Source organism: Chenopodium album, chromosome 13, assembly GCF_948465745.1.
Source record: "Chenopodium album chromosome 13, dcCheAlbu1.1, whole genome shotgun sequence".
NCBI classification, from domain to species: Eukaryota; Viridiplantae; Streptophyta; class Magnoliopsida; order Caryophyllales; family Amaranthaceae; genus Chenopodium; species Chenopodium album.
In genome coordinates this window covers 15,837,474-15,852,328 of record NC_137846.1, presented here as the reverse complement: position 1 = coordinate 15,852,328, position 14,855 = coordinate 15,837,474, and the positions used below count along the sequence as shown (strand labels likewise).

At 36.1% G+C, this 14,855-nt stretch overlaps 1 non-coding gene across 1 annotated transcript; it reads right to left on the bottom strand.

The window, feature by feature from the left end:
• Positions 1-8,421: 8,421 nt before the first annotated feature.
• LOC145577175 (small nucleolar RNA R71) lies at positions 8,422-8,528 on the bottom strand. Its single transcript, XR_014098655.1, has one exon. It is a non-coding gene; the product is annotated as a small nucleolar RNA R71 (small nucleolar RNA).
• Positions 8,529-14,855: the final 6,327 nt, after the last annotated feature.

Genomic DNA, 14,855 nt, shown 5'->3' with positions numbered 1-14,855 from the left:
GCGGATGTAAAACTACGGTTATGCATATTTAAAAAATAAAAAAAGAGCCGCGCTTGAAATATATAATGTAATCGTCTAATTAATATCATGAGTCAAACAAAGAATATGAACCTAAAAACATCTAGTTTAATAGTATTGTACTTTACATTATTGAAAAAAGTTACACAGTTTATTTACATCTCATGTATGTGAGGCTAAGTGTACATTTTGATGTATTAGGTTATTAGGGCTGAAAGGATCTCCACAACGCACTCAAAATGAAAATTTTATGAAAATCTTATACCAATTCAAGTTCAAATTTAAAATAACTAGGTATTATGATTAAAAAAATATATATATATATACTATAATAAGAGAGAGAAATTCATTTGAAGTATTATTACCTACGTTATAGAAATAGTGATGTTGATTCGATAGAGATTTTCTAAAACACAGTGAGCGTTCCAGTGGACTCTAATAACTTTTTTAATCTTTATATATATATATGATCACGTGAAAATAAGACTAACTCTGAAAACTGAAAACAGTTAATCTGGATCGTTGATTTCTATCTAACGGATGAGATCATATCTGCTATTATGCCGTATGTTTCTTTTCTCTCTCTTCCATAATCTCTTGATTTTTTCTCTCTCATCTTACTCATTCTCTCCTTCCAACTCAAAATAAATGATAAACTCATCAAATTACAGTGGATTTTGCTTCAATCTTTAACAATTTCGACGTTAGCTTCAAAGGTGAATCTCACAAGTGAGTTTTTCATTGATATTTTTGTTTAATTTTTTTTATTTTCTACATTTCTGTTTAAAATCAAACTGATTTTTTCAATCTAATTTTCAAAATCGTACGAGTAATTACAATTTATTTGAGCTTTTTAACTTCTATTTGAGTTTCATATAAGTGCAATGTTGATAAAATTGAATCTAATTTCTTGGTATGATTTGTTTTGGGTCGATAATATGATTTCCTGATTTACACCTATATATAATGTTTTTGGATAAACTAGGTTGATATTCGTTTGATTATTATGTTTAATATGATTTATAATTTTTCTATTTATTTATCGAATTTGATTTCAAGGTTTTGCAATTAGAATTTTGATATTCTTTTGCTATTTATTGCTTTTTGCTTAGGTGGTTGCTCGTGGTGTGGTTTGGGAGTTGCGGCTGCTCGTGGTGTGATTCGGGAGTTGCTACTGCTTGGATCGGTGTTTGGTGAGCAATGCAGTAGTCGAGATTTGGTGCGGTTGAGAAGTGGGATACAAAGGTAGCAGAGGCGAAAGCAATTCTATGGGGTCTCAAGTTAGCGCTGGACGAAGGCATTGATAAGTTAGTGGTGAAAATTGGAAAGTGATTGCTTGGGTTTAATTCCAGAAATCCGTGCTCAATCCAGTGGCTTAACTTCATTTCATTTAATTGTTGATGATATTTTAGAATTATATTCTAGTTTTACTAGTATACGTAGTAGTTTGGTCTTTTGTTAAACGATGCGAGAATAATGTATTTATATATAATGGGTTTTTGTGCAAACTTCATCAAAATTGATATTGTAAGTTTGTAACCTTATTTCTATATATTGTAAACTTTGTGTAAATGTCGTCAAAATTGTTATAATTTGATATAATTACCTTATGTTTATATAAAGTGACCTCTGGGTAGTGTTAAATTGATATAATTACCCGAAGTTTATATATAGTTACATTATTTTTGTATATAATGACCTCCGGGTAAATGGTGTTAAATTGATATAATTACCCGAAATTTATATATAGTTACCTTATTTTTATATATAGTGACCTCTGTGTAAATGTCGTCAAAATTAATATAACTTGATATAATTACCTAATTTTTATATATAGTGACCTCTAGGTAAATGGGGTCAAATTGATATAATTACCCTAAGTTTATATATAGTGACCTCTATGTAATTATTTTCAAATTGATATAGATATGTTATTTTTATATATAGTGACTCTATACAAATGTCGTCAATTTAAATAAAGTTACCTTATTTTAGTATGTAGTGACCTTTAAAACGGTTGAATTGATTATATGTAAGGTTGGAAAAATATTAGGGCTTTTAAACCGTCTGATCTTTTGTGCTAATAATGAATGGTTGAGATTTGTTGTTTTCAGCATAAGCTTTGTTTTCAGCATAAGCCTTGTTTTCAGCGAAACTACCTCGTGTGTGTGTGTGTGTGTGTGTGTGTGTGTGTGTGTGTGTGTGTATATATATATATATATATATATATATATATATATAACCAGGTTATAATGAGAACCAATTGCAAAATAGGAACTAAGAACCAATCAAGACCGTTAGATCAGAGACAAGAGGCGCGTGATTTAAAGGCCGAAATTGATTCAGACAAATTAAATGTACCACGCAAATTAAGGCGCGATTTCTCTCTCTACTCCGTCATTTTCGCTCTCCTCTCTCTCTCCTCTTTTTCGCCATTTTCAACTGCTCACAAGCTTCGAAAACCGCCATAACCGTCCATACAACTGCTTAATTTCGCTATATAATCACAATTATAACTTCTACTGTCTACATAATTCATTTTCGGAACAAAAAATTTCGAAAATAGGCAAAAGTTGACGAATATTAGGTATTATATCAAAACTTCGAAGTTCATACTCTTTTTTGCTATTTTTGTTGCAATTTTTTTTACTTATATTTGTCTTTTTGCTTGATTATGTTAAATTTGAAGTACCAGAAGTTGAATCGGAGAACTTCGAAGTTTAATTTGGGCATTTTTAAGTTCGATTTCTTCTAAATCAGGTATTTTCACAATTTAGTTTGTTTTTGTTCAAATTATGTTTAATTTAATTATTATTTTGGTTTAAATTTGTTGTAATTTAGGTTTCAATTGGTACTAATTTAGAATAGTTTTGATTAATTTAGGAGTAATTGTTGATAATAGTTAATTTATGAGTAATTTTTTAGTGCATTATTGTTGCTTTGGTACTTGTGCTCTGCTACTTGCTATTGAAAATGTTGCTACGGAGTAATCAAGTGACTTTGGTTAATTTATGAGTAATTTTTTAGTTCATTATTGTTGCTTTGGTACTTCTGCTCTGCTATTTGCTATTGAAAATGTTGCTACGGAGTAATCAAGTGACTTTGGTTAATTTATGAGTAATTTTTAAGTGCATTATTGTTACTATTTGCTAAAAATAGATAGAGATTTGCAAAATGTAAATAGAAATTAAATAAAAATAACTTAAAAGTAATTTGTTTTAAGTTTCTATAGTTTTGAGTGCATTATTTTTAAAAGTAGACGGAAATTTGCTAAAAGTAGATAGAAATTGCCTAAAAGTAAATTGATGTGCCTAAAAGTAGATGTGCAAACTAAAGATGTGCCTAAAAGTAGATGTGCCTAATCAATAAATTGATGTGACTTTTGTATTATGGCTTGTGTATAACATATTAAAAAAAGATGAAAATCCTTGCTCATTACATTACCCTATACATTATCCTTGGTCACCTCATTTTTGTTTTGAATTGCAAACGGATTAAAATGGCCAAAACTACAAAGAAAAAACCTCCAACACAACCAGATCTAGCAAAGGAAATTCTTGCAGCAAAGAAGGTTGCTGCAAGTAAAAAAGTTACTGCAGCCAAGAAATCTCCTGCAGCCAAGAAAGTTCCTGCAAATTCAAAGCAATCTCCAATTAAAGGTATATAATATTAAAATACAATAATTATTTGATAAAGTAAATAGAAACACTTATAAAGTAAATCATTTATCTGTATAAGTTGATGTTACAAATTTAAAGATGCATACTATTACATAATTGAGTATAAAAGTAAATGGTTAGTTTAGTAAAGAAATAAAAAATCTTATAAAGTAAATATATATGTTTTAAAAGTTCTGTAACATGTCTATACTTATAAACTGATTGTGCAAACTAAATGTATTAGGTGCTAAGCTTCAAAGGATTTCGAAAAAACAAATATTGATAAAGAGAAGGGTTAAGGAACTAAAAGCATTAAAAGGTTCATAAATTTATATAGTAAAGAATCTATTAATCTATTATAAAGTAAACGAATATTGTTATAAAGTAAATACAAATTGTTATAAAGTAAATAGAAACTCTTATAAAGTAAACAGAAACTGTTATAAAGTAAACTATTTATTATTATTTGTGTATGAAGTCTATTGATAAGTTTAATAAAGTTAATAAAAATGCTTATAAAGTAAATATAAATGTTTTCAAAGTTAGTTAACATGTTTTAATAAATTATAGGAACAAAGAAAAGGATAAAATCTGAAGTGAAAGATAGCAATTATGAACCAGAAGAAGATCAGAATGAGGATTCTGATGGATCATCAGAAGAAGACAGAAAAAAGGGAAAAGCTCATTTAAAGAAAAAAATGAAGCTTGACAATTCTGACCTTGATGTACATGAAGTTATTGATGTTAATGATGATGATAATGGTAATCTAGAAATCAAGAAAACACACTGCAGGCCCAATGCAGTTGTTGATTTGATCAAGGATTTTAGTGAGCAGCAAAAAAAAAAATGTCATAAGTATTGGTTTTGGAGGGCTGCTTGAACTAAAGTTAACAAAAATTTCAACAAAGATGCTTCCATGGGCATAAATTTAGGAACTAATTATATACGTATCAATCTAAATATATGCCTAACTAAAATACACTAACAAACTTAGGAACTAATTATATACGTATCAATATAAATATATATGCCTAACTAAAATACACTAAAAAACTATATATACATATATCTTAACACACCCCTGCAGTCGAAGCAGGAGGAGGACGAATCCTCACAAGGAGTACTAGAAGTTGCACTCATCTTCTCCTTAGTGTCAACCGGAGTAGAAGATGACTTGCATAAAGCCATTCCGGCTCTCTCAATTATTTGCTCGGCATATTTGCGTTGAGAAAGGAACAACCACCCTTATGTCGAGAATCTGCAATACCAAGAAAATAATTTGAAGCCTAATTAAACCCTAGAATTGACCTTTTTATATAGAGAGTCGTAGAGTAATTTACAAGATAATAATCATATTCTACGAGATCCTAAAGATAAATATCTTATATTTTTTAATATTATCTCCTTATTTACATATATCTGACACCTAATAATTAACAAAATTTCGGTGTCTACACCTAGATCCTTTATAGTAAATTCAGAGCCAAGAAGCTTCATTATAAACAATCAGAGAGCATTAGAAGAGGCAGTGAGAATAATATCATCAACATAAAGCAATATATATGTCATATCACGACCCTTGCGATAAATAAATAAAGAATTATCACTTTTACTATTAGTGAAGCCAAGGAAAATGATATAATCAGTAAATCGCTTATATTAAGCCCGGGGTGCCTATTTAAGTCCATACAATGACTTACGCAGCAAGCAAACATAATCCGGACGGGTACAAACCCGATACCCCGAAGGTTGATGTATATACACCGTTTCTTGTACCTCATCATGAACAAAGGCATTTTTAACATCCAATTGATGGATAGGCCATGCCTTTGATAAAGAAAGAAAGAGAACTGTGCGAATGGTTACCGGTTTCACCACCGGACTAAATGTCTCGCCACAAGCAATACCAACCTGTTGAGTTTTTCCAACACCTATAAGACAAGCTTTATGCCTCTCAAAAACACCATTAGATTTTTCTTTATGAGCAAAATACCACATAGAACGAATCACATTCACATTAAGTGGACGGGGCACCAACTCCCACGTCTTATTTTTAATAAGAGCATCATATTCATCATCCATAGCTAACTTCCAATTCGGGTCACAAAGTGTTGTTACCGGGTTACATGGAATAGGGGACCTTGTAACCATAGTGGCATAAGCAAGCTCATATTTTTTGTTGGGTTTAAAAATACCCATTTAGCTTCTTGTGACCATAGTGGGCCAATTAGTAGGCAAGGATGTTGAAGGTTGGGCAGAAGGTGTTTGAGAAATAGGTGGATTTGGGTTGCTCACGTCTGCTGGGCTCACAGATATGGGCCAGTCAGGTGAAGAGGGAGGGCTGACTAGGCTTACAGGAAGCGAGGAAGATAGGCTGTCTTAGTGTGGGCTACCAAGGATTGGGCGGTCAACATAATTTAGATTTGAGGCTTGTGTTTGGGCCGTTTGTGGCATTGGATTAGGAGAAAAAGTCTGACTCCGTAGGTAGTGCAATGTGTATGGTGAAATATCATCACATAAGAAATCATAAGTAGAAGCAGAAGGAGTATGCAATTGATCAAAAGGAAAAACATTCTCATCAAACACAACATGCCGACAAATTATGATCTTATTTGATGAGAAATCATAGCATGTATAGCCACGGTGATTCGAAGGGTATCCCAAAAACACACAAGGAGTTGAACGAGGTTGCAACTTATTGATGGTTGTAGAAGGAATAAGGGGATAGGACTGATATGTCTACTTTATATGGTGTTTTACCCCCGTCCCTTGGTCATAATTAGTAGTGTTTTCGGCTCGTTAGAGCCACTTTTATTACTAATTGGTGTTTTCTAGTGTTTTCGTAGTTTCGGTTGAGTTTTGTAGGGAATTGCATCTTTGGAGCTTTTTCCCGGGATTATTGCGGTACAACTACGAGCATTTGAGGGCATGACCGATTGCTTTTGGACACCGAGTATTCAAGACCCGAAGTGGAGATTCGAATTGGGCCAAGAATGGAGCCCAATCCAAGTCCAGCATATAGCCGGGCTCGATCGGGCAAGCTTTAGCCCGATCGGGCGGATGCCCAGAACAAGAGGGCGAAGAGAAAAGGCAGGCCCGATCGGGCGGCCCTAAGCCCGATCGGGCGCGTGTTTCTGGGGAGGCTTCTTCGACGATTACTTAGTTTCTAATTAGGAGTAATTTTGGGTTATGGTATAAATACGATTTTTAATGCTTTTGCTTAGGACCTCTTCTCTTAGACTTTCTCTCTCTACTTAGCTTTAGATTAGTTTCTCTCTCTACAACACCGTTCTCCATTTTTGTTCTTAATTCAACTCCTTAATTCCGATTACTTTGGTAACGATTTCTTCTACTTTAATCTCATTTATTTTACTTTATTTCTTTCATCATGTTTCCTTTAATTGCTTTGTTTAGTTTATGTTCAATTATGTCTGAGTAGTTTTCTTTCTAGGGTTTATGGGGATTCATAAATAATATGAAGGGGTAAATTATTATTGTTGGTTATCAATGCTTGATTAATTTCCTATTGATTGATTTAATGCTATGCAATTAGATTAAGCCTGGTTTAATTGTACGAGTTTAGCAATATTGATTCAAGATTCGAGAGATGAGAATTTATGTTTAGGCTTAGTTTCAATAGGCGGACTAATTTATAAATGGTTAAGTCGAGATTCGAGAGATGAGATTTAATACCGGTAAATTAACTTTGTGATTGTAATACGTAGAGAAAGCCCTTTATGATCTGATTAATTGATGCATTGATGATTGATTGTTATGTTTTACCTTGGAATATTGTTTATTGGTGAACCTATGCCCTAGGCTTTTATTTCATTGATTTTCCTCCTACTTTTATTCCTTCCCACTTATACTCTTAGTAGTTTAGTTCCCTTTTATAATAACAAATTCGTTACTTGATAATTTATATTATATTGATTAATTAGGAATAAATTAACTCGTTTCCCTGTGGTTCGACCCTTCTTCCCTATCTGCATAGTTAGTGGATTTAGGTATTATTTTTTATTGGGTGACTACGACTTTAGCCTGTCAAAATATGGCGCCGTTGCCGGGGAGACGGTATTAATTTTTATTTCTGATTATTCTTTGTAGTCTAGATTATTTTCTCTTGTCTCAAAGAACGTTAGTTCTTTGAGGAAATTCTCATATTTGTCTTTTTAGTTCTTTGTTTATGCCCAGGGGTTCCAGATCAGGTTATATTTCATTCAATCCTGAGATCGAGCGTTTTTTCCATAGACAAAAGAATCTCTACAGACAAATCCTGGCAGGTTCTGGGAGTTACGATATTCCTAACGATCCGCCAACTGATTCTAGTGATTTAGAAATTCCATCAGATTCAGAATCAGAGATGACAGCACCTAAGAAGCTCAGCGATTACTCGCAACCGTCCCTGACGGATTTTCCACACCTTTCGCCTACTCCAGATCTCGAGGGAGTCCAGTTCGAGATCAAGCCCCAATTCGTAACTATGATAGAAAGGAAGCAGTTCAGTGGAGCCAAGGGTGAAATCCAAATCTTCACATTGCAGATTTTTATCAGTACTGCAATACTATTAGGCAGAATGGGGTTACGCAGGACCAGATAAGGGAGATTCTTTTTCCCTTTTCATTATGTGGAAAAGCTAAACTGTGGTTTAATGGTTTGAATAGAACTGCACTAGGTATTACTAACTGGGAAACTCTTGCTTTGAATTTTTATAACAAATATTACCCTGCAGAGAAAACAGCTCTATTGAGAAGTGCAATTCAGAATTTTGCCCAAGAGCCAGATGAAGCGCTATATGAAGCTTGGGAGAGATTCAAAGATCTATAGAGGGAGTGTCCCCATCATAATCTGGCACAGTGGCAGTTGATTCAAGCCTTTTACAACGGATTAGGAAATACATCCAGGACGATTCTAGACTCCGCAGCTAGTGGTAGATTTATGAATCTTAATGTTGATGATGCAGGTCAAGTTATTGAAGATATGGCAATACATAATTCCCAATATGGGAATTCTAGAGGCTTTGTGAACAAAGGCAAACACCACGTTGATTCAGTATCCTTTTTGCAAGCCTAACTTACATCTATTTGCCAGAAACTAGATAGTCTTAGTACTTCTATTCCTACTTCTGTTGCTAATGTTTATGCTGTTTCTAATAATTCTAATGAAGCTTTTTGTGAAAATTGTGGTATTGTAGGACATTGGGAGCAAGATTGCAGGAGTTCTATAGAGCAGGTTAATGCCTTCCAAACCTATAGGCAAAATAACCCATACTCCAACACCTATAATCCTGGCCTTCGGAACCATCCATACCTATCCTATCGGAGTACCAATGTTCAGAATCCTTCACCTCCACAACAACCACAACAAGCACCCCCTTCACAGCAGAAATATTACCATACCCACTCTAACCAAAAAGCCCCAGCACAAACCCCTACTCCAACTTCTGACCCTGCATTGTCAGAAATTAGAGCGATTTTAACTAATATGCAAAAGCATATGGAGAGTAGAGATACACATATTGACTCAATCACAGCCCATAATAAAGTCATGGACACCCAAATTGCCCAATTATCTTCTACTCTACAAACTCGCCAGCAAGGAGTTCTACCATCGCAAGGAATACCACCTATGGATCATGCAAATGCAATTACCCTGAGAAGTGGTTCACACTACGATGGGCCCCCTATGCCCAAAGAGGATGAATCTGATTTAATTAAAATTGCTAATCCTGATTCCGTTATACATGTTGTTCCTGTAGGGCTCCTGGGTAAAACTAACATTTCTGATACTACATTGCAGGGTACAACTTCAGGGAAGGATACTACTCAGGAGAAGAGTAGAGAAGCACAACAACCAGTTATCAAACTACCATTCCCAAATCGTCAATTGAAAACTAAATTAGATAAGAATTTTGGTAAGTTTTTGGAGGTTGTGAAAAATTTGCAGGTAACAATTCCCTTTACAGAGCTTATTACACAGGTTCCTGCATATGCTAAATTTATGAAAGATATTCTGACTAGGAAAAGGGCCTTTAATGAGGTAGAAACTGTAGCTTTTACAGAGCAATATAGTGCTTTATTGCAAAATAAATCCCCTCCTAAGTTAAAGGATCCTGGTAGTTTTTCTATCCCTTGTCATATTGGTAATGTCTTCATTGATAAAGCATTGTGTGATTTGGGTGCTTCTGTTAGTGTTATGCCATCGTCTATATGTTCTAAACTTAATATGGGTGATTTAAAGTTACTAATATTACTCTGCAAATGGCAGATCGTTCTGTTAAGTACCCCTTAGGTATTTTAGAGGATGTCCCTGTTAAAGTTGGTAAATTTTTTATCCCTGTTGATTTTGTTGTTTTAGACATAGATGAGGATACACAAATTCCCATTATATTAGGTAGGCCTTTCCTCCATACTGCAGGAGCCATAATTGATGTTAAAAATGGTAAACTAACCATTTCTATTGGAGATGATAATATCACTTTTAATTTAGGGAAGGTTTTGAAAGGACCTATGCTAGAGGAAAATTGTTGTTTAATTGATGTGATTGATATAATGGATGATATCTGTGAAGAAAGCTTACCACAGGTTCTTGCAAGGGATCCCTTGGAAGAAATACTTTGTGGAGATTTGTCTGCAAGGTATGCGAGTATTTGGAGCAAAGAGGTAGATGCCATTGAGAAAGCTCTTGCCATATAAGAACTCGATCCTAAAGAGAGTAAGAAGGTAGTAAAATTGGTTCAAGAATCAAAACCTGTAGAGGTGAAGAAACCTGAACTAAAACCTCTCCCTTCTCATTTAAAATATGTTTTTCTTGATGAGTAGGAATTGTACCCTGTGATCATTAGTACTGCACTTGATGACCCTCAAACTTCCCAACTTCTAGAGGTTCTTAGAACCCACAAAAGGGCAATAGGGTACAGTATTGATGATCTCAAGGGTATTAGCCCTGATTTTTGTATGCACAGGATACATCTAGAGGACAATTATAAGTCCTGCATTCAACCCCAGAGGAGGTTGAATCCTAATATGCAGGAAGTAGTTAAGAAAGAGGTGATGAAATTACTTGATGCAAGTATTATCTATCCTATTTCTAACTCTAAGTGGGTAAGTCCTGTACAGGTGGTTCCTAAAAAGGGTGGGATGACTGTGATTAAAAATGAGAAAAATGAATTAATTCCCACTAGAACTGTTACAGGGTGGCGTATGTGCATTGATTATCGTAGACTAAATATCGCCACTAAAAAGGACCACTTCCCCCTTCCCTTTTTTGATCAAATGCTTGAAAGGTTAGCTAATCATAAATTCTTTTGCTATTTGGATGGGTATTTGGGATTTTTCCAAATTCCGATTCACCCTGAAGATCAAGAAAAGACCACATTTACATGCCCTTATGGTATTTTTGCATATCGTAGGATGCCCTTTGGTTTATGTAATGCCCCCGCTACCTTTCAACGTTGCATGATGAGCATTTTTTCTGACTTCATAGAGTATATTATGGAAGTCTTTATGGATGATTTTAGTGTGTATGGTTCTTCATTTGATGCATGCTTAGCAAATCTCGCTAAAATTTTGAAAAGATGTGAAGAATGCAATTTGGTTTTAAATTGGGAGAAATGTCACTTTATGGTGACAGAGGGAGTAGTTCTTGGTCATATTGTATCTAATAAGGGTATACAGGTAGATAAAGCTAAGGTTTCTGTGATTGAGCAATTACCTCCTCCAGTTAATGTTAAGGGAGTTAGAAGTTTCTTAGGTCATGCGGGGTTTTATCGTCGCTTTATCAAAGATTTTTCTAAAATTGCTAAACCACTAACTCAGCTCTTACTCAAGGATGCCCCTTTTGTTTTTACTGATGAGTGTCTTGAGGCTTTTAACAGGATAAAGCAGGCTTTGATATCGGCACCCATCATATGTGCACCCGATTGGAATCTTCCTTTCGAGATTATGTGTGATGCAAGTGACTTTGCACTAGGAGCCGTGCTCGGACAGAGAAAGAACAAGGTTTTTCATGCTATTTATTATGCAAGTAAAACTTTGGACGAAGCCCAAGTTAACTATGCCACAAACTTTGGACGAAGCCTAAGTTAACTATGCCACCACGGAAAAGGAGTTTCTTGCTGTGATTTATGCTTTAGAAAAATTTAGATCATATCTAGTTGGTTCCAAAGTTATTGTTTTTACTGACCATGTAGCTCTGAAGTATCTGATAGCCAAGGCAGAATCAAAGCCTAGGCTACTCCGTTGGGTTCTCTTACTCCAGGACTTTGATGTTGAAATAAAAGACAAAAAAGGTGCAGAGAACGTTGTGGCAGATCACTTGTCACGTATCAGGTGTGATGAGGGTAAGAATTCTCTTCCTATAGATGACTCTTTCCCTGATGATCACTTTTATGCAGTTGTAGAGCAGCACCCATGGTATGCCGATTTTTCTAATTATTTAGTGGGTGGTACTCTACCCCCTGACGTATCCTACCAACAGAAAAAGAAATTCCTTTATGATGTTATACATTATTTTTGGGATGATCCTTTTTTGTTTCGTGAGTGTGCAAATGGATTATTTCGCAGGTGTGTTCCCGAATGGGAAGTCCACGGCATTCTTACTAGCTGCCACACTTCACCTTATGGTGGACATCATGGCCCTACCAAAACGGTGGCCAAGATTAATGAGTCAAGTTTCTATTGGCCCACCATGTTTAAGGATGCTAACACTTTTGTGTAGGCTTGTGACTCTTGCCAGAGGACTGGCAACATTTCGCGGCAGCATGAGATGCCTCAAACCAGGATTTTGGAAGTAGAAATTTTTGATGTTTGGGGTGTTGTTTACATGGGACCGTTCCCTTCTTCAAATGGGAATCGTTATATACTTTTCGCCGTCGACTATGTATCCAAGTGGGTTGAGGCCATTGCCACTCCTACTAATGATGCCAAGGTGGTCCATAGACTTTTCAAGAAGACCATCTTTCCACGATTTGGAGTACCTAGAGCTATAATCAGTGATGGAGGATCTCACTTTCATGAGTGGAAGTTAGACACCCTTCTCAAGAAGTATGGTGTATACCATAGGACAGGTCTAGCCTATCATCCCCAAACTAGTGGCCAAGTTGAAGTTTCCAACAGGGAAATCAAGGTCATATTAGAGAAGGTGGTAGCCAAATCTAGGAAAGATTGGAGCGACAAGTTGGATGACACCCTTTGGGCATACAGAACTGCATTTAAGACCCCAATAGGTACTACCCCCTATAGACTTGTGTACGGTAAAGCATGTCATCTTCTGGTGGAATTAGAATACAAGGCATATTGGGCTATTAAGGAGCTCAATTTGGATGCTAAGCTAGCGGGAGAAAAGAGGTTACTTCAACTTAACCAACTCGATGAGTTTAGGTTGATGGCCTATGATAGTGCACGAGTCTACAAGGAGAAAACCAAGAGATGGCACGACAAGATGATCCTTCCAAGAGAGTTCAAAGAGGATGACAAGGTGTTGTTGTTCAACTCTAGACTTAAACTTTTCCCAGGAAAGTTGAAGTCAAGGTGGTCGGTCCCTTTACTGTAAAATTGGCTAATAAGTTTGGTTCTATGGAATTGTTTGATGAGCAAGGTAACGAGTTCAAGGTTAATAGTCAAAGACTCAAGCTATACCATGAAGGGGCTACGATCGGTGCGGTTGAATTAGTTCACCTAACCGGTTCCGGTTCACCTTGAGTTACATTATGGTAAGAGGATCGTGCAGGACTTAGATAAACCAGCGCTTTGCGGGAGGCAACCCGTATTTCTTGCTTTCTAGACTAACTTTTTTCCTTTCTTTTATTTTTTATTTTATTTTGAGAGGTGAGGAGAGTGCAATTTACCTTTTCAAAGTGTCTTTTTGCACAGGTTTTGAACAAGTAAAGAGTATTCAAGAGAAAAAGTTAAAGAAGATTGAGTGTCCCGAACTGGGCAGGGGCCCGATCGGGCGCGAGAGTAAGGTTCAGATCGAGCCTTATCCTCGCCCGATCGGGCTACCCTTTCCCGATCGGGAGCGCAAGTGAAGGAGAAATCGAGTGAAATTTCGCCCGATCGGGCGCGAAATCGGAGAAATCGAGTGCACAAAAAAAAAGAAATCCCGGGCGAAGCTCGCCCGATTGGGCAAAGGAATCGAGCAAAGTTTGACCCCCCTCTCGCGCCCAATCGGGCGGAGCTCCCCGATCAGGCGCGCAAGCTGAGAAAAGGAATGCTAAAGATTCGCCCAATCGGGCGTGCCTTTTACCCGGGTTATCAAACCCTCCTTTCCCCTTTTTTCTTTTCACTTTCCTCCTTATTTCTCCTCCTTCAAACACTCTTTCTCTCTCTAAACTCAATTAACAAACACTCCAAACTCATCTTCTCTTCAAAATCTCCTCAAATTCTTCCATCCAAACTCAAATATTTTTTACATATTCTTAAACCTCTCACCTTCCTCTACATTCTTCATATACTTTCCACTACTTTCTCTCATAATTTTTGAAAACCCTAAGAGAGAGAAAGCTTCAAAGTTTGTCAATTTACCTTCAATGGCTCTCAAGCGATCAAGAACACAAAGGGGTGAGAATTCAAGGAAGCAACAACCACCTATGGTTGACCCGGAACTCCAAATTCCGGGGTGGAGCGAGGTGGTGGTCACTTCCGCCGAACAAAAGGCTAGGATGCTCAACCTCATTACGAGGCAGGTAATTTCTACCCGTTTTGTTCATCATCCCACTATAGCTAGATTAGGAATTAATAAACCTGTGGAAAAATTGTTTAAGGGAATTGGCATGAGTGGTTTCTTTCAAATGCATTATGATACATATGATTATTTGACCGTGGAATTTATTTCTAGCTTTAATATGATTAAATCTAATTCTATTATTACTCATGTTCAATTCCGATTGCTTAACAATGATGTGAGAATGACTTTGAAGGAATTTGGTAAATTGTTTGAGTTAAAATTGGATAAACCCATTGAACCATCCCAAGACCATATTGCCGTGGTCTATCAAAAACTCACAGGGGAGGGTTTAACTAACCTCCAACATGCCAAGGGAACTTGGATTCAACATCCCGTGCCAAAATTTTGGCAACGGTTTGTTGGCCTCACCATCTTTGGGAGGCATGAACCGGCCAATGTAAGGAGGGATGAGCTAGAGTTGTTGGCCTCCTATGTGATCCCTAGAGGCGAGA